A 27380-nucleotide genomic window follows, 5' to 3' on the forward strand; every position below is an offset into this window, starting at 1 on the left:
CTTGATGGAAAATAAAGTCTCAGTTTATATTAACGCTCTCTCTCTCCCAATATCTATCTATCTATCTATCTATCTATCTATCTATCTATCTATCTATCTATCTATCTATCTATCTATCTATCTATCTATCTATCTATCTATCTATCTATCTATCTATCTATCTATCTATCTATCTATCTATCTATCTATCTATCTATCTATCTATCTATCTATCTATCTATCTTTATATATGGATACCTGCGTACACATACATATAGATATGCCATGCATTCCTTTAGATTTGTTCCAACCTCTTACCATTTATTTGAGAATCCCTACTTTTCAAGTGACTGCAAATGAAGTCATTTCCGGCACTTTTTGGCCGGTGCAAGGTAACAAAAACACATGACAACTTTTAATAAAAATCATTGGTCTCTTTATTAACGCGCACTGTCAAACATGGGGCTTTCACACGTCAGGTAAACATGATAACCAATACACAACAGAAGCAGATGTAGATTGCTTATCAATGCCGGGATAGAACAGTTGTGAATTGAGTAGAAGAAGGGCCCCTGAATTGATACTTATTATATACAGCCTGTAAGATAGTGAAATATGCAGGCTAGGAAAGGAGATGCAAATATCAATGTATTAGAAAAATACATAAAGAGGAGTGATTTGCTTTTATTCATTCAAGGCTAGAAAAAATCAACATACTATTGCAAGCATTCATACACCACCAAATAGAAATAAACAATTCTGACATTAAACGTAAAGGTGACGATGCATTTGTATCATCACCTTGAGAAGGGTCACCGAGGAATTGAGCCCAGGGCTTCTGCACTTAAACACCAGAAACACTCCACTAAACTAAGATGCCTGTTGGTGCCAACAATTCCCAAAGTTAATGCATGTTCTAGGTGAGCAATGAACAGAATGCAGGGCTCTTATAAAAATGAGGTCTGTGAATCAACAGATACATCCACATGCCAATTACTTTAGTGTTTTCAAGAGAATTCACTTTCTTGGAACGAGTCTGCATGAAACCATCTTCAGGGCCTGGACAATTTCATGGCAAAACAGCACCTCTCAACATTGCAGCCAAGACAATATAACAACTGTTTCTGCCTGGTTTCGAACCGGGGACCTTTCGCGTGTGAGGCGAACGTGATAACCACTACACTACAGAAACAGATGTCTACAGTTGATTCTTCTGTGATGAAACTTCTCAAAACAGGCTATTCCAAGGGCCTCTGGTTTTAGATTTCTTTCATGCAACCTTCCCAGACAGCCCTAGCTGAACGCTTGTATATGCCATGCAAGTTCAGCATTTTTGCAAAATGCTTAAAGAGAAATGTTTCCTATTTGCTCAGGCAGGGCAAGGTTAAAAGCATGAGACTCTAGCAAATATTCATCCACTACTGCAAAGAGAAAATTGATATTGGCTTTGAAATGCATACTTCAATACTACTTTAAAAAAGCACCAATGAAAGGGCTTCCCTGGGATTTGAACCCGGGACCTCTCGCACCCAAAGCGAGAATCATACCCCTAGACCAACGAGCCTTCGAAAGGCCCGCACCTCTGAAAAGCTAATACCAGCTCTAAGCACGCAATGAAGATCATGCTAGGGACTTTTTCATGCTTGGTCTGTGAATACACATGAAATTCAGTGTCAACTTACCCTTTCTCAAATGATATCACTATCATTTATAAGTGTCCCCTTTTATTTTGTCCCAGAATTGGACACGTCTTACAGGAAGTCAGCACTTATTTATCTATTTCTGCAGTGGCTAGACCCTAAAGAGAAAGAATAAAAAGCTGTTCATAACAACATAAGAAACACATGTTGCATTTTTTCTCAAATGCTTATTCCCTTTGTGCAAATCGGAATGCCAAGCTTAATAACTGGGTCACAGATTCTGGCTAATTATCTTTCCCTTGAATGCAAGTAGCAATAAAAACTGCCTAATGCAGGACTAAAGCATTCCTTGCAAGCCTCTAACATCATAACATAACTGAGCTGCTGGTAGCAAGCTAAGCAATACCTTCCCAAAATGAGAAGTACATGTGCTAATCCGCTCAATCAGCGCTCGATCAGGCTCGATCAGGTGAGATATAGAAAAGGTGGAAAGGGTCCAAATGGCTGTCCCTTCCTTTTTAGGGTGGGTCCTTCTGACTATCATAGGATTGCTTGTAGGAGTGGCCAGGGTCAGAGAAAAAACTTTCAACCCTTCTTAGTGTTCTATCCAGAAGCAGGCATTTTCTATGCCTTTAATGTCAGGCTTTTCCCAGCAGTCTCTGTTCTGCCTATGTAAATTAACAAAAGCAGTGCTTATTCATCACTTACTCTAATGTCCTTACTGTCCAGAAAGCTCTGCCTAAGTATGCTTTTTTTCTGTTTCAGTGAAATTCTAAATGTTTTTTCTGCCCAGTCTATGGCAGTAGAATGCTGCTTATGATGCCACATTTTGTTGAATCACCAAGGTACAACTACAGAGGAATATATGAGTCTGAACGACATGGAACTCTTAGCTAACACATCACAATGTGTGATGCTTGCCAACCAAGCACTAGATTCTGGAGCGCTGATGATCAGAACATTCTGCTCCTGAAGGAAAGGAAAGACAGCTTGATGGAAAATAAAGTCTCAGTTTATATTAACGCTCTCTCTCTCCCAATATCTATCTATCTATCTATCTATCTATCTATCTATCTATCTATCTATCTATCTATCTATCTATCTATCTATCTATCTATCTATCTATCTATCTATCTATCTATCTATCTATCTATCTATCTATCTATCTATCTATCTATCTATCTATCTATCTATCTATCTATCTTTATATATGGATACCTGCGTACACATACATATAGATATGCCATGCATTCCTTTAGATTTGTTCCAACCTCTTACCATTTGTTTGAGAATCCCTACTTTTCAAGTGACTGCAAATGAAGTCATTTCCGGCACTTTTTGGCCGGTGCAAGGTAACAAAAACACATGACAACTTTTAATAAAAATCATTGGTCTCTTTATTAACGCGCACTGTCAAACATGGGGCTTTCACACGTCAGGTAAACATGATAACCAATACACAACAGAAGCAGATGTAGATTGCTTATCAATGCCGGGATAGAACAGTTGTGAATTGAGTAGAAGAAGGGCCCCTGAATTGATACTTATTATATACAGCCTGTAAGATAGTGAAATATGCAGGCTAGGAAAGGAGATGCAAATATCAATGTATTAGAAAAATACATAAAGAGGAGTGATTTGCTTTTATTCATTCAAGGCTAGAAAAAATCAACATACTATTGCAAGCATTCATACACCACCAAATAGAAATAAACAATTCTGACATTAAACGTAAAGGTGACGATGCATTTGTATCATCACCTTGAGAAGGGTCACCGAGGAATTGAGCCCAGGGCTTCTGCACTTAAACACCAGAAACACTCCACTAAACTAAGATGCCTGTTGGTGCCAACAATTCCCAAAGTTAATGCATGTTCTAGGTGAGCAATGAACAGAATGCAGGGCTCTTATGAAAGCGAGGTCTGTGAATCAACAGATACATCCACATGCCTATTACTTTAGTGTTTTCAAGAGAATTCATTTTCTTGGTACGAGTCTGCATGAAACCATCTTCAGGGCCTGGACAATTTCATGGCAAAACGGCACCTCTCAACATTGCAGCCAAGACAATATAACAACTGTTTCTGCCTGGTTTCGAACCGGGGACCTCTCGCGTGTTAGGCGAACGTGATAACCACTACACTACAGAAACAGATGTCTACAGTTGATTCTTCTGTGATGAAACTTCTCAAAACAGGCTATTCCAAGGGCCTCTGGTTTTAGATTTCTTTCATGCAACCTTCCCAGACAGCCCTAGCTGAACGCTTGTATATGCCATGCAAGTTCAGCATTTTTGCAAAATGCTTAAAGAGAAATGTTTCCTATTTGCTCAGGCAGGGCAAGGTTAAAAGCATGAGACTCTAGCAAATATTCATCCACTACTGCAAAGAGAAAATTGATATTGGCTTTGAAATGCATACTTCAATACTACTTTAAAAAAGCACCAATGAAAGGGCTCGTCTGGGATTTGAACCCGGGACCTCTCGCACCCAAAGCGAGAATCATACCCCTAGACCAACGAGCCTTCGAAAGGCCCGCACCTCTGAAAAGCTAATACCAGCTCTAAGCACGCAATGAAGATCATGCTAGGGACTTTTTCATGCTTGGTCTGTGAATACACATGAAATTCAGTGTCAACTTACCCTTTCTCAAATGATATCACTATCATTTATAAGTGTCCCCTTTTATTTTGTCCCAGAATTGGACACGTCTTACAGGAAGTCAGCACTTATTTATCTATTTCTGCAGTGGCTAGACCCTAAAGAGAAAGAATAAAAAGCTGTTCATAACAACATAAGAAACACATGTTGCATTTCTTCTCAAATGCTTATTCCCTTTGTGCAAATCGGAATGCCAAGCTGAATAACTGGGCCACAGATTCTGGCTAATTATCTTTCCCTTGAATGCAAGTAGCAATAAAAACTGCCTAATGCAGGACTAAAGCATTCCTTGCAAGCCTCTAACATCATAACATAACTGAGCTGCTGGTAGCAAGCTAAGCAATACCTTCCCAAAATGAGAAGTACATGTGCTAATCCGCTCAATCAGCGCTCGATCAGGCTCGATCAGGTGAGATATAGAAAAGGTGGAAAGGGTCCAAATGGCTGTCCCTTCCTTTTTAGGGTGGGTCCTTCTGACTATCATAGGATTGCTTGTAGGAGTGGCCAGGGTCAGAGAAAACACTTTCAACCCTTCTTAGTGTTCTATCCAGAAGCAGGCATTTTCTATGCCTTTAATGTCAGGCTTTTCCCAGCAGTCTCTGTTCTGCCTATGTAAATTAACAAAAGCAGTGCTTATTCATCACTTACTCTAATGTCCTTACTGTCCAGAAAGCTTTGCCTAAGTATGCTTTTTTTCTTTTTCAGTGAAATTCTAAATGTTTTTTCTGCCCAGTCTATGGCAGTAGAATGCTGCTTATGATGCCACATTTTGTTGAATCACCAAGGTACAACTACAGAGGAATATATGAGTCTGAACGACATGGAACTCTTAGCTAACACATCACAATGTGTGATGCTTGCCAACCAAGCACTAGATTCTGGAGCGCTGATGATCAGAACATTCTGCTCCTGAAGGAAAGGAAAGACAGCTTGATGGAAAATAAAGTCTCAGTTTATATTAACGCTCTCTCTCTCCCAATATCTATCTATCTATCTATCTATCTATCTATCTATCTATCTATCTATCTATCTATCTATCTATCTATCTATCTATCTATCTATCTATCTATCTATCTATCTATCTATCTATCTATCTATCTATCTATCTATCTATCTATCTATCTATCTATCTATCTATCTATCTATCTATCTATCTATCTATCTACCTACCTACCTACCTACCTATCTATCTATCTATCTATCTATCTATCTATCTATCTATCTATCTATCTATCTATCTATCTATCTATCTATCTATCTATCTATCTATCTATCTATCTATCTATCTATCTATCTATCTATCTATCTATCTATCTATCTATCTATCTATCTATCTATCTATCTATCTATCTATCTATCTATCTATCTATCTATCTATCTATCTATCTTTATATATGGATACCTGCGTACACATACATATAGATATGCCATGCATTCCTTTAGATTTGTTCCAACCTCTTACCATTTATTTGAGAATCCCTACTTTTCAAGTGACTGCAAATGAAGTCATTTCCGGCACTTTTTGGCCGGTGCAAGGTAACAAAAACACATGACAACTTTTAATAAAAATCATTGGTCTCTTCATTAACGCGCACTGTCAAACATGGGGCTTTCACACGCCAGGTAAACATGATAACCAATACACAACAGAAGCAGATGTAGATTGCTTATCAATGCCGGGATAGAACAGTTGTGAATTGAGTAGAAGAAGGGCCCCTGAATTGATACTTATTATATACAGCCTGTAAGATAGTGAAAAATGCAGGCTAGGAAAGGAGATGCAAATATCAATGTATTAGAAAAATACATAAAGAGGAGTGATTTGCTTTTATTCATTCAAGGCTAGAAAAAATCAACATACTATTGCAAGCATTCATACACCACCAAATAGAAATAAACAATTCTGACATTAAATGTAAAGGTGACAATGCATTTGTATCATCACCTTGAGAAGGGTCACCGAGGAATTGAGCCCAGGGCTTCTGCACTTAAACACCAGAAACACTCCACTAAACTAAGATGCCTGTTGGTGCCAACAATTCCCAAAGTTAATGCATGTTCTAGGTGAGCAATGAACAGAATGCAGGGCTCTTATAAAAGTGAGGTCTGTGAATCAACAGATACATCCACATGCCAATTACTTTAGTGTTTTCAAGAGAATTCACTTTCTTGGAACGAGTCTGCATGAAACCATCTTCAGGGCCTGGACAATTTCATGGCAAAACAGCACCTCTCAACATTGCAGCCAAGACAATATAACAACTGTTTCTGCCTGGTTTCGAACCGGGGACCTTTCGCGTGTGAGGCGAACGTGATAACCACTACACTACAGAAACAGATGTCTACAGTTGATTCTTCTGTGATGAAACTTCTCAAAACAGGCTATTCCAAGGGCCTCTGGTTTTAGATTTCTTTCATGCAACCTTCCCAGACAGCCCTAGCTGAACGCTTGTATATGCCATGCAAGTTCAGCATTTTTGCAAAATGCTTAAAGAGAAATGTTTCCTATTTGCTCAGGCAGGGCAAGGTTAAAAGCATGAGACTCTAGCAAATATTCATCCACTACTGCAAAGAGAAAATTGATATTGGCTTTGAAATGCATACTTCAATACTACTTTAAAAAAGCACCAATGAAAGGGCTTCCCTGGGATTTGAACCCGGGACCTCTCGCACCCAAAGCGAGAATCATACCCCTAGACCAACGAGCCTTCGAAAGGCCCGCACCTCTGAAAAGCTAATACCAGCTCTAAGCACGCAATGAAGATCATGCTAGGGACTTTTTCATGCTTGGTCTGTGAATACACATGAAATTCAGTGTCAACTTACCCTTTCTCAAATGATATCACTATCATTTATAAGTGTCCCCTTTTATTTTGTCCCAGAATTGGACACGTCTTACAGGAAGTCAGCACTTATTTATCTATTTCTGCAGTGGCTAGACCCTAAAGAGAAAGAATAAAAAGCTGTTCATAACAACATAAGAAACACATGTTGCATTTTTTCTCAAATGCTTATTCCCTTTGTGCAAATCGGAATGCCAAGCTTAATAACTGGGTCACAGATTCTGGCTAATTATCTTTCCCTTGAATGCAAGTAGCAATAAAAACTGCCTAATGCAGGACTAAAGCATTCCTTGCAAGCCTCTAACATCATAACATAACTGAGCTGCTGGTAGCAAGCTAAGCAATACCTTCCCAAAATGAGAAGTACATGTGCTAATCCGCTCAATCAGCGCTCGATCAGGTGAGATATAGAAAAGGTGGAAAGGGTCCAAATGGCTGTCCCTTCCTTTTTAGGGTGGGTCCTTCTGACTATCATAGGATTGCTTGTAGGAGTGGCCAGGGTCAGAGAAAAAACTTTCAACCCTTCTTAGTGTTCTATCCAGAAGCAGGCATTTTCTATGCCTTTAATGTCAGGCTTTTCCCAGCAGTCTCTGTTCTGCCTATGTAAATTAACAAAAGCAGTGCTTATTCATCACTTACTCTAATGTCCTTACTGTCCAGAAAGCTCTGCCTAAGTATGCTTTTTTTCTGTTTCAGTGAAATTCTAAATGTTTTTTCTGCCCAGTCTATGGCAGTAGAATGCTGCTTATGATGCCACATTTTGTTGAATCACCAAGGTACAACTACAGAGGAATATATGAGTCTGAACGACATGGAACTCTTAGCTAACACATCACAATGTGTGATGCTTGCCAACCAAGCACTAGATTCTGGAGCGCTGATGATCAGAACATTCTGCTCCTGAAGGAAAGGAAAGACAGCTTGATGGAAAATAAAGTCTCAGTTTATATTAACGCTCTCTCTCTCCCAATATCTATCTATCTATCTATCTATCTATCTATCTATCTATCTATCTATCTATCTATCTATCTATCTATCTATCTATCTATCTATCTATCTATCTATCTATCTATCTATCTATCTATCTATCTATCTATCTATCTATCTATCTATCTATCTATCTATCTATCTATCTATCTATCTATCTATCTATCTATCTATCTATCTATCTATCTACCTACCTACCTACCTACCTACCTACCTACCTACCTATCTATCTATCTATCTATCTATCTATCTATCTATCTATCTATCTATCTATCTATCTATCTATCTATCTATCTATCTATCTATCTATCTATCTATCTATCTATCTATCTATCTATCTATCTATCTATCTATCTATCTATCTATCTATCTATCTATCTATCTATCTATCTATCTATCTATCTATCTATCTATCTATCTATCTATCTATCTATCTATCTATCTATCTAACTATCTATCTATCTATCTATCTATCTATCTATCTATCTATCTATCTATCTATCTATCTATCTATCTATCTATCTATCTTTATATATGGATACCTGCGTACACATACATATAGATATGCCATGCATTCCTTTAGATTTGTTCCAACCTCTTACCATTTATTTGAGAATCCCTACTTTTCAAGTGACTGCAAATGAAGTCATTTCCGGCACTTTTTGGCCGGTGCAAGGTAACAAAAACACATGACAACTTTTAATAAAAATCATTGGTCTCTTCATTAACGCGCACTGTCAAACATGGGGCTTTCACACGCCAGGTAAACATGATAACCAATACACAACAGAAGCAGATGTAGATTGCTTATCAATGCCGGGATAGAACAGTTGTGAATTGAGTAGAAGAAGGGCCCCTGAATTGATACTTATTATATACAGCCTGTAAGATAGTGAAAAATGCAGGCTAGGAAAGGAGATGCAAATATCAATGTATTAGAAAAATACATAAAGAGGAGTGATTTGCTTTTATTCATTCAAGGCTAGAAAAAATCAACATACTATTGCAAGCATTCATACACCACCAAATAGAAATAAACAATTCTGACATTAAATGTAAAGGTGACAATGCATTTGTATCATCACCTTGAGAAGGGTCACCGAGGAATTGAGCCCAGGGCTTCTGCACTTAAACACCAGAAACACTCCACTAAACTAAGATGCCTGTTGGTGCCAACAATTCCCAAAGTTAATGCATGTTCTAGGTGAGCAATGAACAGAATGCAGGGCTCTTATAAAAGTGAGGTCTGTGAATCAACAGATACATCCACATGCCAATTACTTTAGTGTTTTCAAGAGAATTCACTTTCTTGGAACGAGTCTGCATGAAACCATCTTCAGGGCCTGGACAATTTCATGGCAAAACAGCACCTCTCAACATTGCAGCCAAGACAATATAACAACTGTTTCTGCCTGGTTTCGAACCGGGGACCTTTCGCGTGTGAGGCGAACGTGATAACCACTACACTACAGAAACAGATGTCTACAGTTGATTCTTCTGTGATGAAACTTCTCAAAACAGGCTATTCCAAGGGCCTCTGGTTTTAGATTTCTTTCATGCAACCTTCCCAGACAGCCCTAGCTGAACGCTTGTATATGCCATGCAAGTTCAGCATTTTTGCAAAATGCTTAAAGAGAAATGTTTCCTATTTGCTCAGGCAGGGCAAGGTTAAAAGCATGAGACTCTAGCAAATATTCATCCACTACTGCAAAGAGAAAATTGATATTGGCTTTGAAATGCATACTTCAATACTACTTTAAAAAAGCACCAATGAAAGGGCTTCCCTGGGATTTGAACCCAGGACCTCTCGCACCCAAAGCGAGAATCATACCCCTAGACCAACGAGCCTTCGAAAGGCCCGCACCTCTGAAAAGCTAATACCAGCTCTAAGCACGCAATGAAGATCATGCTAGGGACTTTTTCATGCTTGGTCTGTGAATACACATGAAATTCAGTGTCAACTTACCCTTTCTCAAATGATATCACTATCATTTATAAGTGTCCCCTTTTATTTTGTCCCAGAATTGGACACGTCTTACAGGAAGTCAGCACTTATTTATCTATTTCTGCAGTGGCTAGACCCTAAAGAGAAAGAATAAAAAGCTGTTCATAACAACATAAGAAACACATGTTGCATTTTTTCTCAAATGCTTATTCCCTTTGTGCAAATCGGAATGCCAAGCTTAATAACTGGGTCACAGATTCTGGCTAATTATCTTTCCCTTGAATGCAAGTAGCAATAAAAACTGCCTAATGCAGGACTAAAGCATTCCTTGCAAGCCTCTAACATCATAACATAACTGAGCTGCTGGTAGCAAGCTAAGCAATACCTTCCCAAAATGAGAAGTACATGTGCTAATCCGCTCAATCAGCGCTCGATCAGGTGAGATATAGAAAAGGTGGAAAGGGTCCAAATGGCTGTCCCTTCCTTTTTAGGGTGGGTCCTTCTGACTATCATAGGATTGCTTGTAGGAGTGGCCAGGGTCAGAGAAAAAACTTTCAACCCTTCTTAGTGTTCTATCCAGAAGCAGGCATTTTCTATGCCTTTAATGTCAGGCTTTTCCCAGCAGTCTCTGTTCTGCCTATGTAAATTAACAAAAGCAGTGCTTATTCATCACTTACTCTAATGTCCTTACTGTCCAGAAAGCTCTGCCTAAGTATGCTTTTTTTCTGTTTCAGTGAAATTCTAAATGTTTTTTCTGCCCAGTCTATGGCAGTAGAATGCTGCTTATGATGCCACATTTTGTTGAATCACCAAGGTACAACTACAGAGGAATATATGAGTCTGAACGACATGGAACTCTTAGCTAACACATCACAATGTGTGATGCTTGCCAACCAAGCACTAGATTCTGGAGCGCTGATGATCAGAACATTCTGCTCCTGAAGGAAAGGAAAGACAGCTTGATGGAAAATAAAGTCTCAGTTTATATTAACGCTCTCTCTCTCCCAATATCTATCTATCTATCTATCTATCTATCTATCTATCTATCTATCTATCTATCTATCTATCTATCTATCTATCTATCTATCTATCTATCTATCTATCTATCTATCTATCTATCTATCTATCTATCTATCTATCTATCTATCTATCTATCTATCTATCTATCTATCTATCTATCTATCTATCTATCTATCTATCTATCTTTATATATGGATACCTGCGTACACATACATATAGATATGCCATGCATTCCTTTAGATTTGTTCCAACCTCTTACCATTTGTTTGAGAATCCCTACTTTTCAAGTGACTGCAAATGAAGTCATTTCCGGCACTTTTTGGCCGGTGCAAGGTAACAAAAACACATGACAACTTTTAATAAAAATCATTGGTCTCTTTATTAACGCGCACTGTCAAACATGGGGCTTTCACACGTCAGGTAAACATGATAACCAATACACAACAGAAGCAGATGTAGATTGCTTATCAATGCCGGGATAGAACAGTTGTGAATTGAGTAGAAGAAGGGCCCCTGAATTGATACTTATTATATACAGCCTGTAAGATAGTGAAATATGCAGGCTAGGAAAGGAGATGCAAATATCAATGTATTAGAAAAATACATAAAGAGGAGTGATTTGCTTTTATTCATTCAAGGCTAGAAAAAATCAACATACTATTGCAAGCATTCATACACCACCAAATAGAAATAAACAATTCTGACATTAAACGTAAAGGTGACGATGCATTTGTATCATCACCTTGAGAAGGGTCACCGAGGAATTGAGCCCAGGGCTTCTGCACTTAAACACCAGAAACACTCCACTAAACTAAGATGCCTGTTGGTGCCAACAATTCCCAAAGTTAATGCATGTTCTAGGTGAGCAATGAACAGAATGCAGGGCTCTTATGAAAGCGAGGTCTGTGAATCAACAGATACATCCACATGCCTATTACTTTAGTGTTTTCAAGAGAATTCATTTTCTTGGAACGAGTCTGCATGAAACCATCTTCAGGGCCTGGACAATTTCATGGCAAAACGGCACCTCTCAACATTGCAGCCAAGACAATATAACAACTGTTTCTGCCTGGTTTCGAACCGGGGACCTCTCGCGTGTTAGGCGAACGTGATAACCACTACACTACAGAAACAGATGTCTACAGTTGATTCTTCTGTGATGAAACTTCTCAAAACAGGCTATTCCAAGGGCCTCTGGTTTTAGATTTCTTTCATGCAACCTTCCCAGACAGCCCTAGCTGAACGCTTGTATATGCCATGCAAGTTCAGCATTTTTGCAAAATGCTTAAAGAGAAATGTTTCCTATTTGCTCAGGCAGGGCAAGGTTAAAAGCATGAGACTCTAGCAAATATTCATCCACTACTGCAAAGAGAAAATTGATATTGGCTTTGAAATGCATACTTCAATACTACTTTAAAAAAGCACCAATGAAAGGGCTCGTCTGGGATTTGAACCCGGGACCTCTCGCACCCAAAGCGAGAATCATACCCCTAGACCAACGAGCCTTCGAAAGGCCCGCACCTCTGAAAAGCTAATACCAGCTCTAAGCACGCAATGAAGATCATGCTAGGGACTTTTTCATGCTTGGTCTGTGAATACACATGACATTCAGTGTCAACTTACCCTTTCTCAAATGATATCACTATCATTTATAAGTGTCCCCTTTTATTTTGTCCCAGAATTGGACACGTCTTACAGGAAGTCAGCACTTATTTATCTATTTCTGCAGTGGCTAGACCCTAAAGAGAAAGAATAAAAAGCTGTTCATAACAACATAAGAAACACATGTTGCATTTCTTCTCAAATGCTTATTCCCTTTGTGCAAATCGGAATGCCAAGCTGAATAACTGGGCCACAGATTCTGGCTAATTATCTTTCCCTTGAATGCAAGTAGCAATAAAAACTGCCTAATGCAGGACTAAAGCATTCCTTGCAAGCCTCTAACATCATAACATAACTGAGCTGCTGGTAGCAAGCTAAGCAATACCTTCCCAAAATGAGAAGTACATGTGCTAATCCGCTCAATCAGCGCTCGATCAGGCTCGATCAGGCGAGATATAGAAAAGGTGGAAAGGGTCCAAATGGCTGTCCCTTCCTTTTTAGGGTGGGTCCTTCTGACTATCATAGGATTGCTTGTAAGAGTGGCCAGGGTCAGAGAAAAAACTTTCAACCCTTCTTAGTGTTCTATCCAGAAGCAGGCATTTTCTGTGCCTTTAATTTCAGGCTTTTCCCAGCAGTCTCTGTTCTGCCTATGTAAATTAACTAAAGCAGTGCTTATTCATCACTTACTCTAATGTACTTACTGTCTAAAAATCTCTGCCTAAGTATGCTTTTTTTCTTTTTCAGTGAAATTCTAAATGTTTTTTCTGCCCAGTCTATGGCAGTAGAATGCTGCTTATGATGCCACATTTTGTTGAATCACCAAGGTACAACTACAGAGGAATATATGAGTCTGAACGACATGGAACTCTTAGCTAACACATCACAATGTGTGATGCTTGCCAACCAAGCACTAGATTCTGGAGCGTTGATGATCAGAACATTCTGCTCCTGAAGGAAAGGAAAGACAGCTTGATGGAAAATAAAGTCTCAGTTTATATTAACGCTCTCTCTCTCCCAATATCTATCTATCTATCTATCTATCTATCTATCTATCTATCTATCTATCTATCTATCTATCTATCTATCTATCTATCTATCTATCTATCTATCTATCTATCTATCTATCTATCTATCTATCTATCTATCTATCTATCTATCTATCTATCTATCTATCTATCTTTATATATGGATACCTGCGTACACATACATATAGATATGCCATGCATTCCTTTAGATTTGTTCCAACCTCTTACCATTTATTTGAGAATCCCTACTTTTCAAGTGACTGCAAATGAAGTCATTTCCGGCACTTTTTGGCCGGTGCAAGGTAACAAAAACACATGACAACTTTTAATAAAAATCATTGGTCTCTTTATTAACGCGCACTGTCAAACATGGGGCTTTCACACGTCAGGTAAACATGATAACCAATACACAACAGAAGCAGATGTAGATTGCTTATCAATGCCGGGATAGAACAGTTGTGAATTGAGTAGAAGAAGGGCCCCTGAATTGATACTTATTATATACAGCCTGTAAGATAGTGAAATATGCAGGCTAGGAAAGGAGATGCAAATATCAATGTATTAGAAAAATACATAAAGAGGAGTGATTTGCTTTTATTCATTCAAGGCTAGAAAAAATCAACATACTATTGCAAGCATTCATACACCACCAAATAGAAATAAACAATTCTGACATTAAACGTAAAGGTGACGATGCATTTGTATCATCACCTTGAGAAGGGTCACCGAGGAATTGAGCCCAGGGCTTCTGCACTTAAACACCAGAAACACTCCACTAAACTAAGATGCCTGTTGGTGCCAACAATTCCCAAAGTTAATGCATGTTCTAGGTGAGCAATGAACAGAATGCAGGGCTCTTATAAAAGTGAGGTCTGTGAATCAACAGATACATCCACATGCCAATTACTTTAGTGTTTTCAAGAGAATTCACTTTCTTGGAACGAGTCTGCATGAAACCATCTTCAGGGCCTGGACAATTTCATGGCAAAACAGCACCTCTCAACATTGCAGCCAAGACAATATAACAACTGTTTCTGCCTGGTTTCGAACCGGGGACTTTCGCGTGTGAGGCGAACGTGATAACCACTACACTACAGAAACAGATGTCTACAGTTGATTCTTCTGTGATGAAACTTCTCAAAACAGGCTATTCCAAGGGCCTCTGGTTTTAGATTTCTTTCATGCAACCTTCCCAGACAGCCCTAGCTGAACGCTTGTATATGCCATGCAAGTTCAGCATTTTTGCAAAATGCTTAAAGAGAAATGTTTCCTATTTGCTCAGGCAGGGCAAGGTTAAAAGCATGAGACTCTAGCAAATATTCATCCACTACTGCAAAGAGAAAATTGATATTGGCTTTGAAATGCATACTTCAATACTACTTTAAAAAAGCACCAATGAAAGGGCTTCCCTGGGATTTGAACCCGGGACCTCTCGCACCCAAAGCGAGAATCATACCCCTAGACCAACGAGCCTTCGAAAGGCCCGCACCTCTGAAAAGCTAATACCAGCTCTAAGCACGCAATGAAGATCATGCTAGGGACTTTTTCATGCTTGGTCTGTGAATACACATGAAATTCAGTGTCAACTTACCCTTTCTCAAATGATATCACTATCATTTATAAGTGTCCCCTTTTATTTTGTCCCAGAATTGGACACGTCTTACAGGAAGTCAGCACTTATTTATCTATTTCTGCAGTGGCTAGACCCTAAAGAGAAAGAATAAAAAGCTGTTCATAACAACATAAGAAACACATGTTGCATTTTTTCTCAAATGCTTATTCCCTTTGTGCAAATCGGAATGCCAAGCTTAATAACTGGGTCACAGATTCTGGCTAATTATCTTTCCCTTGAATGCAAGTAGCAATAAAAACTGCCTAATGCAGGACTAAAGCATTCCTTGCAAGCCTCTAGCATCATAACATAACTGAGCTGCTGGTAGCAAGCTAAGCAATACCTTCCCAAAATGAGAAGTACATGTGCTAATCCGCTCAATCAGCGCTCGATCAGGCTCGATCAGGTGAGATATAGAAAAGGTGGAAAGGGTCCAAATGGCTGTCCCTTCCTTTTTAGGGTGGGTCCTTCTGACTATCATAGGATTGCTTGTAGGAGTGGCCAGGGTCAGAGAAAAAACTTTCAACCCTTCTTAGTGTTCTATCCAGAAGCAGGCATTTTCTATGCCTTTAATGTCAGGCTTTTCCCAGCAGTCTCTGTTCTGCCTATGTAAATTAACAAAAGCAGTGCTTATTCATCACTTACTCTAATGTCCTTACTGTCCAGAAAGCTCTGCCTAAGTATGCTTTTTTTCTTTTTCAGTGAAATTCTAAATGTTTTTTCTGCCCAGTCTATGGCAGTAGAATGCTGCTTATGATGCCACATTTTGTTGAATCACCAAGGTACAACTACAGAGGAATATATGAGTCTGAACGACATGGAACTCTTAGCTAACACATCACAATGTGTGATGCTTGCCAACCAAGCACTAGATTCTGGAGCGCTGATGATCAGAACATTCTGCTCCTGAAGGAAAGGAAAGACAGCTTGATGGAAAATAAAGTCTCAGTTTATATTAACGCTCTCTCTCTCCCAATATCTATCTATCTATCTATCTATCTATCTATCTATCTATCTATCTATCTATCTATCTATCTATCTATCTATCTATCTATCTATCTATCTATCTATCTATCTATCTATCTATCTATCTATCTATCTATCTATCTATCTATCTATCTATCTATCTATCTATCTATCTATCTATCTATCTTTATATATGGATACCTGCGTACACATACATATAGATATGCCATGCATTTCTTTAGATTTGTTCCAACCTCTTACCATTTATTTGAGAATCCCTACTTTTCAAGTGACTGCAAATGAAGTCATTTCCGGCACTTTTTGGCCGGTGCAAGGTAACAAAAACACATGACAACTTTTAATAAAAATCATTGGTCTCTTTATTAACGCGCACTGTCAAACATGGGGCTTTCACACGTCAGGTAAACATGATAACCAATACACAACAGAAGCAGATGTAGATTGCTTATCAATGCCGGGATAGAACAGTTGTGAATTGAGTAGAAGAAGGGCCCCTGAATTGATACTTATTATATACAGCCTGTAAGATAGTGAAATATGCAGGCTAGGAAAGGAGATGCAAATATCAATGTATTAGAAAAATACATAAAGAGGAGTGATTTGCTTTTATTCATTCAAGGCTAGAAAAAATCAACATACTATTGCAAGCATTCATACACCACCAAATAGAAATAAACAATTCTGACATTAAACGTAAAGGTGACGATGCATTTGTATCATCACCTTGAGAAGGGTCACCGAGGAATTGAGCCCAGGGCTTCTGCACTTAAACACCAGAAACACTCCACTAAACTAAGATGCCTGTTGGTGCCAACAATTCCCAAAGTTAATGCATGTTCTAGGTGAGCAATGAACAGAATGCAGGGCTCTTATAAAAGTGAGGTCTGTGAATCAACAGATACATCCACATGCCAATTACTTTAGTGTTTTCAAGAGAATTCACTTTCTTGGAACGAGTCTGCATGAAACCATCTTCAGGGCCTGGACAATTTCATGGCAAAACAGCACCTCTCAACATTGCAGCCAAGACAATATAACAACTGTTTCTGCCTGGTTTCGAACCGGGGACCTTTCGCGTGTGAGGCGAACGTGATAACCACTACACTACAGAAACAGATGTCTACAGTTGATTCTTCTGTGATGAAACTTCTCAAAACAGGCTATTCCAAGGGCCTCTGGTTTTAGATTTCTTTCATGCAACCTTCCCAGACAGCCCTAGCTGAACGCTTGTATATGCCATGCAAGTTCAGCATTTTTGCAAAATGCTTAAAGAGAAATGTTTCCTATTTGCTCAGGCAGGGCAAGGTTAAAAGCATGAGACTCTAGCAAATATTCATCCACTACTGCAAAGAGAAAATTGATATTGGCTTTGAAATGCATACTTCAATACTACTTTAAAAAAGCACCAATGAAAGGGCTTCCCTGGGATTTGAACCCGGGACCTCCCGCACCCAAAGCGAGAATCATACCCCTAGACCAACGAGCCTTCAAAAGGCCCGCACCTCTGAAAAGCTAATACCAGCTCTAAGCACGCAATGAAGATCATGCTAGGGACTTTTTCATGCTTGGTCTGTGAATACACATGAAATTCAGTGTCAACTTACCCTTTCTCAAATGATATCACTATCATTTATAAGTGTCCCCTTTTATTTTGTCCCAGAATTGGACACGTCTTACAGGAAGTCAGCACTTATTTATCTATTTCTGCAGTGGCTAGACCCTAAAGAGAAAGAATAAAAAGCTGTTCATAACAACATAAGAAACACATGTTGCATTTTTTCTCAAATGCTTATTCCCTTTGTGCAAATCGGAATGCCAAGCTTAATAACTGGGTCACAGATTCTGGCTAATTATCTTTCCCTTGAATGCAAGTAGCAATAAAAACTGCCTAATGCAGGACTAAAGCATTCCTTGCAAGCCTCTAACATCATAACATAACTGAGCTGCTGGTAGCAAGCTAAGCAATACCTTCCCAAAATGAGAAGTACATGTGCTAATACGCTCAATCAGCGCTCGATCAGGCTCGATCAGGTGAGATATAGAAAAGGTGGAAAGGGTCCAAATGGCTGTCCCTTCCTTTTTAGGGTGGGTCCTTCTGACTATCATAGGATTGCTTGTAGGAGTGGCCAGGGTCAGAGAAAAAACTTTCAACCCTTCTTAGTGTTCTATCCAGAAGCAGGCATTTTCTATGCCTTTAATGTCAGGCTTTTCCCAGCAGTCTCTGTTCTGCCTATGTAAATTAACAAAAGCAGTGCTTATTCATCACTTACTCTAATGTCCTTACTGTCCAGAAAGCTCTGCCTAAGTATGCTTTTTTTCTTTTTCAGTGAAATTCTAAATGTTTTTTCTGCCCAGTCTATGGCAGTAGAATGCTGCTTATGATGCCACATTTTGTTGAATCACCAAGGTACAACTACAGAGGAATATATGAGTCTGAACGACATGGAACTCTTAGCTAACACATCACAATGTGTGATGCTTGCCAACCAAGCACTAGATTCTGGAGCGCTGATGATCAGAACATTCTGCTCCTGAAGGAAAGGAAAGACAGCTTGATGGAAAATAAAGTCTCAGTTTATATTAACGCTCTCTCTCTCCCAATATCTATCTATCTATCTATCTATCTATCTATCTATCTATCTATCTATCTATCTATCTATCTATCTATCTATCTATCTATCTATCTATCTATCTATCTATCTATCTATCTATCTATCTATCTATCTATCTATCTATCTATCTATCTATCTATCTTTATATATGGATACCTGCGTACACATACATATAGATATGCCATGCATTTCTTTAGATTTGTTCCAACCTCTTACCATTTATTTGAGAATCCCTACTTTTCAAGTGACTGCAAATGAAGTCATTTCCGGCACTTTTTGGCCGGTGCAAGGTAACAAAAACACATGACAACTTTTAATAAAAATCATTGGTCTCTTTATTAACGCGCACTGTCAAACATGGGGCTTTCACACGTCAGGTAAACATGATAACCAATACACAACAGAAGCAGATGTAGATTGCTTATCAATGCCGGGATAGAACAGTTGTGAATTGAGTAGAAGAAGGGCCCCTGAATTGATACTTATTATATACAGCCTGTAAGATAGTGAAAAATGCAGGCTAGGAAAGGAGATGCAAATATCAATGTATTAGAAAAATACATAAAGAGGAGTGATTTGCTTTTATTCATTCAAGGCTAGAAAAAATAAACATACTATTGCAAGCATTCATACACCACCAAATAGAAATAAACAATTCTGACATTAAACGTAAAGGTGACGATGCATTTGTATCATCACCTTGAGAAGGGTCACCGGGGAATTGAGCCCAGGGCTTCTGCACTTAAACACCAGAAACACTCCACTAAACTAAGATGCCTGTTGGTGCCAACAATTCCCAAAGTTAATGCATGTTCTAGGTGAGCAATGAACAGAATGCAGGGCTCTTATGAAAGCGAGGTCTGTGAATCAACAGATACATCCACATGCCAATTACTTTAGTGTTTTTAAGAGAATTCACTTTCTTGGAACGAGTCTGCATGAAACCATCTTCAGGGCCTGGACAATTTCATGGCAAAACGGCACCTCTCAACATTGCAGCCAAGACAATATAACAACTGTTTCTGCCCGGTTTCGAACCCGGGGACCTTTCGCGTGTGAGGCGAACGTGATAACCACTACACTACAGAAACAGATGTCTACAGTTGATTCTTCTGTGATGAAACTTCTCAAAACAGGCTATTCCAAGGGCCTCTGGTTTTAGATTTCTTTCATGCAACCTTCCCAGCCAGCCCTAGCTGAACGCTTGTATATGCCATGCAAGTTCAGCATTTTTGCAAAATGCTTAAAGAGAAATATTTCCTATTTGCTCAGGCAGGGCAAGGTTAAAAGCATGAGACTCTAGCAAATATTCATCCACTACTGCAAAGAGAAAATTGATATTGGCTTTGAAATGCATACTTCAATACTACTTTAAAAAAGCACCAATGAAAGGGCTCGTCCGGGATTTGAACCCGGGACCTCTCGCACCCAAAGCGAGAATCATACCCCTAGACCAACGAGCCTTCGAAAGGCCCGCACCTCTGAATAGCTAATACCAGCTCTAAGCACGCAATGAAGATCATGCTGGGGACTTTTTCATGCTTGGTCTGTGAATACACATGAAATTCAGTGTCAACTTACCCTTTCTCAAATGATATCACTATCATTTACAAGTGTCCCCTTTTATTTTGTCCCAGCATTGGACACGTCTTACAGGAAGTCAGCACTTATTTATCTATTTCTGCAGTGGCTAGACCCTAAAGAGAAAGAACAAAAAGCTGTTCATAACAACATAAGAAACACATGTTGCATTTTTTCTCAAATGCTTATTCCCTTTGTGCAAATCGGAATGCCAAGCTGAATAACTGGGCCACAGATTCTGGCTAATTATCTTTCCCTTGAATGCAAGTAGCAATAAAAACTGCCTAATGCAGGACTAAAGCATTCCTTGCAAGCCTCTAACATCATAACATAACTGAGCTGCTGGTAGCAAGCTAAGCAATACCTTCCCAAAATGAGAAGTACATGTGCTAATCCGCTCAATCAGCGCTCGATCAGGCTCGATCAGGCGAGATATAGAAAAGGTGGAAAGGGTCCAAATGGCTGTCCCTTCCTTTTTAGGGTGGGTCCTTCTGACTATCATAGGATTGCTTGTAGGAGTGGCAGGGTCAGAGAAAAAACTTTCAACCCTTCTTAGTGTTCTATCCAGAAGCAGGCATTTTCTGTGCCTTTAATGTCAGGCTTTTCCCAGCAGTCTCTGTTCTGCCTATGTAAATTAACAAAAGCAGTGCTTATTCATCACTTACTCTAATGTCCTTACTGTCCAGAAAGCTCTGCCTAAGTATGCTTTTTTTCTTTTTCAGTGAAATTCTAAATGTTTTTTCTGCCCAGTCTATGGCAGTAGAATGCTGCTTATGATGCCACATTTTGTTGAATCACCAAGGTACAACTACAGAGGAATATATGAGTCTGAACGACATGGAACTCTTAGCTAACACATCACAATGTGTGATGCTTGCCAACAAAGCACTAGATTCTGGAGCGCTGATGATCAGAACATTCTGCTCCTGAAGGAAAGGAAAGACAGCTTGATGGAAAATAAAGTCTCAGTTTATATTAACGCTCTCTCTCTCCCAATATCTATCTATCTATCTATCTATCTATCTATCTATCTATCTATCTATCTATCTATCTATCTATCTATCTATCTATCTATCTATCTATCTATCTATCTATCTATCTATCTATCTATCTATCTATCTATCTATCTATCTATCTATCTATCTATCTATCTATCTATCTATCTATCTATCTACCTACCTACCTACCTACCTATCTATCTATCTATCTATCTATCTATCTACCTATCTATCTATCTATCTATCTATCTATCTATCTATCTATCTATCTATCTATCTATCTATCTATCTATCTATCTATCTATCTATCTATCTATCTATCTATCTATCTATCTATCTATCTATCTATCTATCTATCTATCTATCTATCTATCTATCTATCTATCTATCTATCTATCTATCTATCTATCTATCTATCTATCTATCTATCTTTATATATGGATACCTGCGTACACATACATATAGATATGCCATGCATTCCTTTAGATTTGTTCCAACCTCTTACCATTTATTTGAGAATCCCTACTTTTCAAGTGACTGCAAATGAAGTCATTTCCGGCACTTTTTGGCCGGTGCAAGGTAACAAAAACACATGACAACTTTTAATAAAAATCATTGGTCTCTTTATTAACGCGCACTGTCAAACATGGGGCTTTCACACGCCAGGTAAACATGATAACCAATACACAACAGAAGCAGATGTAGATTGCTTATCAATGCCGGGATAGAACAGTTGTGAATTGAGTAGAAGAAGGGCCCCTGAATTGATACTTATTATATACAGCCTGTAAGATAGTGAAAAATGCAGGCTAGGAAAGGAGATGCAAATATCAATGTATTAGAAAAATACATAAAGAGGAGTGATTTGCTTTTATTCATTCAAGGCTAGAAAAAATCAACATACTATTGCAAGCATTCATACACCACCAAATAGAAATAAACAATTCTGACATTAAATGTAAAGGTGACAATGCATTTGTATCATCACCTTGAGAAGGGTCACCGAGGAATTGAGCCCAGGGCTTCTGCACTTAAACACCAGAAACACTCCACTAAACTAAGATGCCTGTTGGTGCCAACAATTCCCAAAGTTAATGCATGTTCTAGGTGAGCAATGAACAGAATGCAGGGCTCTTATAAAAGTGAGGTCTGTGAATCAACAGATACATCCACATGCCAATTACTTTAGTGTTTTCAAGAGAATTCACTTTCTTGGAACGAGTCTGCATGAAACCATCTTCAGGGCCTGGACAATTTCATGGCAAAACAGCACCTCTCAACATTGCAGCCAAGACAATATAACAACTGTTTCTGCCTGGTTTCGAACCGGGGACCTTTCGCGTGTGAGGCGAACGTGATAACCACTACACTACAGAAACAGATGTCTACAGTTGATTCTCCTGTGATGAAACTTCTCAAAACAGGCTATTCCAAGGGCCTCTGGTTTTAGATTTCTTTCATGCAACCTTCCCAGACAGCCCTAGCTGAACGCTTGTATATGCCATGCAAGTTCAGCATTTTTGCAAAATGCTTAAAGAGAAATGTTTCCTATTTGCTCAGGCAGGGCAAGGTTAAAAGCATGAGACTCTAGCAAATATTCATCCACTACTGCAAAGAGAAAATTGATATTGGCTTTGAAATGCATACTTCAATACTACTTTAAAAAAGCACCAATGAAAGGGCTTCCCTGGGATTTGAACCCGGGACCTCTCGCACCCAAAGCGAGAATCATACCCCTAGACCAACGAGCCTTCGAAAGGCCCGCACCTCTGAAAAGCTAATACCAGCTCTAAGCACGCAATGAAGATCATGCTAGGGACTTTTTCATGCTTGGTCTGTGAATACACATGAAATTCAGTGTCAACTTACCCTTTCTCAAATGATATCACTATCATTTATAAGTGTCCCCTTTTATTTTGTCCCAGAATTGGACACGTCTTACAGGAAGTCAGCACTTATTTATCTATTTCTGCAGTGGCTAGACCCTAAAGAGAAAGAATAAAAAGCTGTTCATAACAACATAAGAAACACATGTTGCATTTTTTCTCAAATGCTTATTCCCTTTGTGCAAATCGGAATGCCAAGCTTAATAACTGGGTCACAGATTCTGGCTAATTATCTTTCCCTTGAATGCAAGTAGCAATAAAAACTGCCTAATGCAGGACTAAAGCATTCCTTGCAAGCCTCTAACATCATAACATAACTGAGCTGCTGGTAGCAAGCTAAGCAATACCTTCCCAAAATGAGAAGTACATGTGCTAATCCGCTCAATCAGCGCTCGATCAGGCTCGATCAGGTGAGATATAGAAAAGGTGGAAAGGGTCCAAATGGCTGTCCCTTCCTTTTTAGGGTGGGTCCTTCTGACTATCATAGGATTGCTTGTAGGAGTGGCCAGGGTCAGAGAAAAAACTTTCAACCCTTCTTAGTGTTCTATCCAGAAGCAGGCATTTTCTATGCCTTTAATGTCAGGCTTTTCCCAGCAGTCTCTGTTCTGCCTATGTAAATTAACAAAAGCAGTGCTTATTCATCACTTACTCTAATGTCCTTACTGTCCAGAAAGCTTTGCCTAAGTATGCTTTTTTTCTTTTTCAGTGAAATTCTAAATGTTTTTTCTGCCCAGTCTATGGCAGTAGAATGCTGCTTATGATGCCACATTTTGTTGAATCACCAAGGTACAACTACAGAGGAATATATGAGTCTGAACGACATGGAACTCTTAGCTAACACATCACAATGTGTGATGCTTGCCAACCAAGCACTAGATTCTGGAGCGCTGATGATCAGAACATTCTGCTCCTGAAGGAAAGGAAAGACAGCTTGATGGAAAATAAAGTCTCAGTTTATATTAACGCTCTCTCTCTCCCAATATCTATCTATCTATCTATCTATCTATCTATCTATCTATCTATCTATCTATCTATCTATCTATCTATCTATCTATCTATCTATCTATCTATCTATCTATCTATCTATCTATCTATCTATCTATCTATCTATCTATCTATCTATCTATCTATCTATCTATCTATCTATCTATCTATATATCTATCTTTATATATGGATACCTGCGTACACATACATATAGATATGCCATGCATTCCTTTAGATTTGTTCCAACCTCTTACCATTTATTTGAGAATCCCTACTTTTCAAGTGACTGCAAATGAAGTCATTTCCGGCACTTTTTGGCCGGTGCAAGGTAACAAAAACACATGACAACTTTTAATAAAAATCATTGGTCTCTTTATTAACGCGCACTGTCAAACATGGGGCTTTCACAGGTCAGGTAAACATGATAACCAATACACAACAGAAGCAGATGTAGATTGCTTATCAATGCCGGGATAGAACAGTTGTGAATTGAGTAGAAGAAGGGCCCCTGAATTGATACTTATTATATACAGCCTGTAAGATAGTGAAATATGCAGGCTAGGAAAGGAGATGCAAATATCAATGTATTAGAAAAATACATAAAGAGGAGTGATTTGCTTTTATTCATTCAAGGCTAGAAAAAATCAACATACTATTGCAAGCATTCATACACCACCAAATAGAAATAAACAATTCTGACATTAAACGTAAAGGTGACGATGCATTTGTATCATCACCTTGAGAAGGGTCACCGAGGAATTGAGCCCAGGGCTTCTGCACTTAAACACCAGAAACACTCCACTAAACTAAGATGCCTGTTGGTGCCAACAATTCCCAAAGTTAATGCATGTTCTAGGTGAGCAATGAACAGAATGCAGGGCTCTTATAAAAGTGAGGTCTGTGAATCAACAGATACATCCACATGCCAATTACTTTAGTGTTTTCAAGAGAATTCACTTTCTTGGAACGAGTCTGCATGAAACCATCTTCAGGGCCTGGACAATTTCATGGCAAAACAGCACCTCTCAACATTGCAGCCAAGACAATATAACAACTGTTTCTGCCTGGTTTCGAACCGGGGACCTTTCGCGTGTGAGGCGAACGTGATAACCACTACACTACAGAAACAGATGTCTACAGTTGATTCTTCTGTGATGAAACTTCTCAAAACAGGCTATTCCAAGGGCCTCTGGTTTTAGATTTCTTTCATGCAACCTTCCCAGACAGCCCTAGCTGAACGCTTGTATATGCCATGCAAGTTCAGCATTTTTGCAAAATGCTTAAAGAGAAATGTTTCCTATTTGCTCAGGCAGGGCAAGGTTAAAAGCATGAGACTCTAGCAAATATTCATCCACTACTGCAAAGAGAAAATTGATATTGGCTTTGAAATGCATACTTCAATACTACTTTAAAAAAGCACCAATGAAAGGGCTTCCCTGGGATTTGAACCCGGGACCTCTCGCACCCAAAGCGAGAATCATACCCCTAGACCAACGAGCCTTCGAAAGGCCCGCACCTCTGAAAAGCTAATACCAGCTCTAAGCACGCAATGAAGATCATGCTAGGGACTTTTTCATGCTTGGTCTGTGAATACACATGAAATTCAGTGTCAACTTACCCTTTCTCAAATGATATCACTATCATTTATAAGTGTCCCCTTTTATTTTGTCCCAGAATTGGACACGTCTTACAGGAAGTCAGCACTTATTTATCTATTTCTGCAGTGGCTAGACCCTAAAGAGAAAGAATAAAAAGCTGTTCATAACAACATAAGAAACACATGTTGCATTTTTTCTCAAATGCTTATTCCCTTTGTGCAAATCGGAATGCCAAGCTTAATAACTGGGTCACAGATTCTGGCTAATTATCTTTCCCTTGAATGCAAGTAGCAATAAAAACTGCCTAATGCAGGACTAAAGCATTCCTTGCAAGCCTCTAACATCATAACATAACTGAGCTGCTGGTAGCAAGCTAAGCAATACCTTCCCAAAATGAGAAGTACATGTGCTAATCCGCTCAATCAGCGCTCGATCAGGCTCGATCAGGTGAGATATAGAAAAGGTGGAAAGGGTCCAAATGGCTGTCCCTTCCTTTTTAGGGTGGGTCCTTCTGACTATCATAGGATTGCTTGTAGGAGTGGCCAGGGTCAGAGAAAAAACTTTCAACCCTTCTTAGTGTTCTATCCAGAAGCAGGCATTTTCTATGCCTTTAATGTCAGGCTTTTCCCAGCAGTCTCTGTTCTGCCTATGTAAATTAACAAAAGCAGTGCTTATTCATCACTTACTCTAATGTCCTTACTGTCCAGAAAGCTCTGCCTAAGTATGCTTTTTTTCTTTTTCAGTGAAATTCTAAATGTTTTTTCTGCCCAGTCTATGGCAGTAGAATGCTGCTTATGATGCCACATTTTGTTGAATCACCAAGGTACAACTACAGAGGAATATATGAGTCTGAACGACATGGAACTCTTAGCTAACACATCACAATGTGTGATGCTTGCCAACCAAGCACTAGATTCTGGAGCGCTGATGATCAGAACATTCTGCTCCTGAAGGAAAGGAAAGACAGCTTGATGGAAAATAAAGTCTCAGTTTATATTAACGCTCTCTCTCTCCCAATATCTATCTATCTATCTATCTATCTATCTATCTATCTATCTATCTATCTATCTATCTATCTATCTATCTATCTATCTATCTATCTATCTATCTATCTATCTATCTATCTATCTATCTATCTATCTATCTATCTATCTATCTATCTATCTATCTATCTATCTATCTATCTATCTATCTATCTATCTATCTATCTATCTATCTATCTATCTTTATATATGGATACCTGCGTACACATACATATAGATATGCCATGCATTCCTTTAGATTTGTTCCAACCTCTTACCATTTGTTTGAGAATCCCTACTTTTCAAGTGACTGCAAATGAAGTCATTTCCGGCACTTTTTGGCCGGTGCAAGGTAACAAAAACACATGACAACTTTTAATAAAAATCATTGGTCTCTT

At 38.9% G+C, this 27380-nt stretch overlaps 10 non-coding genes across 10 annotated transcripts; all 10 read right to left on the bottom strand.

The window, feature by feature from the left end:
* Positions 1-1098: 1098 nt before the first annotated feature.
* TRNAV-CAC (transfer RNA valine (anticodon CAC)) lies at positions 1099-1171 on the bottom strand. Its single transcript has one exon. It is a non-coding gene; the product is annotated as a tRNA-Val (tRNA).
* A 2527-nt stretch (positions 1172-3698) lies between these two features.
* TRNAV-AAC (transfer RNA valine (anticodon AAC)) lies at positions 3699-3771 on the bottom strand. Its single transcript has one exon. It is a non-coding gene; the product is annotated as a tRNA-Val (tRNA).
* A 2771-nt stretch (positions 3772-6542) lies between these two features.
* Positions 6543-6615, bottom strand: TRNAV-CAC (transfer RNA valine (anticodon CAC)). The gene has a single exon. It is a non-coding gene; the product is annotated as a tRNA-Val (tRNA).
* Positions 6616-9512: 2897 nt separating this feature from the next.
* On the bottom strand, positions 9513-9585 carry TRNAV-CAC (transfer RNA valine (anticodon CAC)). The gene has a single exon. It is a non-coding gene; the product is annotated as a tRNA-Val (tRNA).
* Positions 9586-12134: 2549 nt separating this feature from the next.
* On the bottom strand, positions 12135-12207 carry TRNAV-AAC (transfer RNA valine (anticodon AAC)). Its single transcript has one exon. It is a non-coding gene; the product is annotated as a tRNA-Val (tRNA).
* A 5134-nt stretch (positions 12208-17341) lies between these two features.
* On the bottom strand, positions 17342-17414 carry TRNAV-CAC (transfer RNA valine (anticodon CAC)). The gene has a single exon. It is a non-coding gene; the product is annotated as a tRNA-Val (tRNA).
* Positions 17415-19929: 2515 nt separating this feature from the next.
* TRNAV-CAC (transfer RNA valine (anticodon CAC)) lies at positions 19930-20003 on the bottom strand. The gene has a single exon. It is a non-coding gene; the product is annotated as a tRNA-Val (tRNA).
* A 300-nt stretch (positions 20004-20303) lies between these two features.
* TRNAP-UGG (transfer RNA proline (anticodon UGG)) lies at positions 20304-20375 on the bottom strand. Its single transcript has one exon. It is a non-coding gene; the product is annotated as a tRNA-Pro (tRNA).
* A 2422-nt stretch (positions 20376-22797) lies between these two features.
* Positions 22798-22870, bottom strand: TRNAV-CAC (transfer RNA valine (anticodon CAC)). The gene has a single exon. It is a non-coding gene; the product is annotated as a tRNA-Val (tRNA).
* Positions 22871-25417: 2547 nt separating this feature from the next.
* On the bottom strand, positions 25418-25490 carry TRNAV-CAC (transfer RNA valine (anticodon CAC)). The gene has a single exon. It is a non-coding gene; the product is annotated as a tRNA-Val (tRNA).
* Positions 25491-27380: the final 1890 nt, after the last annotated feature.

Source organism: Lissotriton vulgaris, chromosome 8, assembly GCF_964263255.1.
Source record: "Lissotriton vulgaris chromosome 8, aLisVul1.2, whole genome shotgun sequence".
Lineage (NCBI taxonomy): Eukaryota > Metazoa > Chordata > Amphibia > Caudata > Salamandridae > Lissotriton > Lissotriton vulgaris.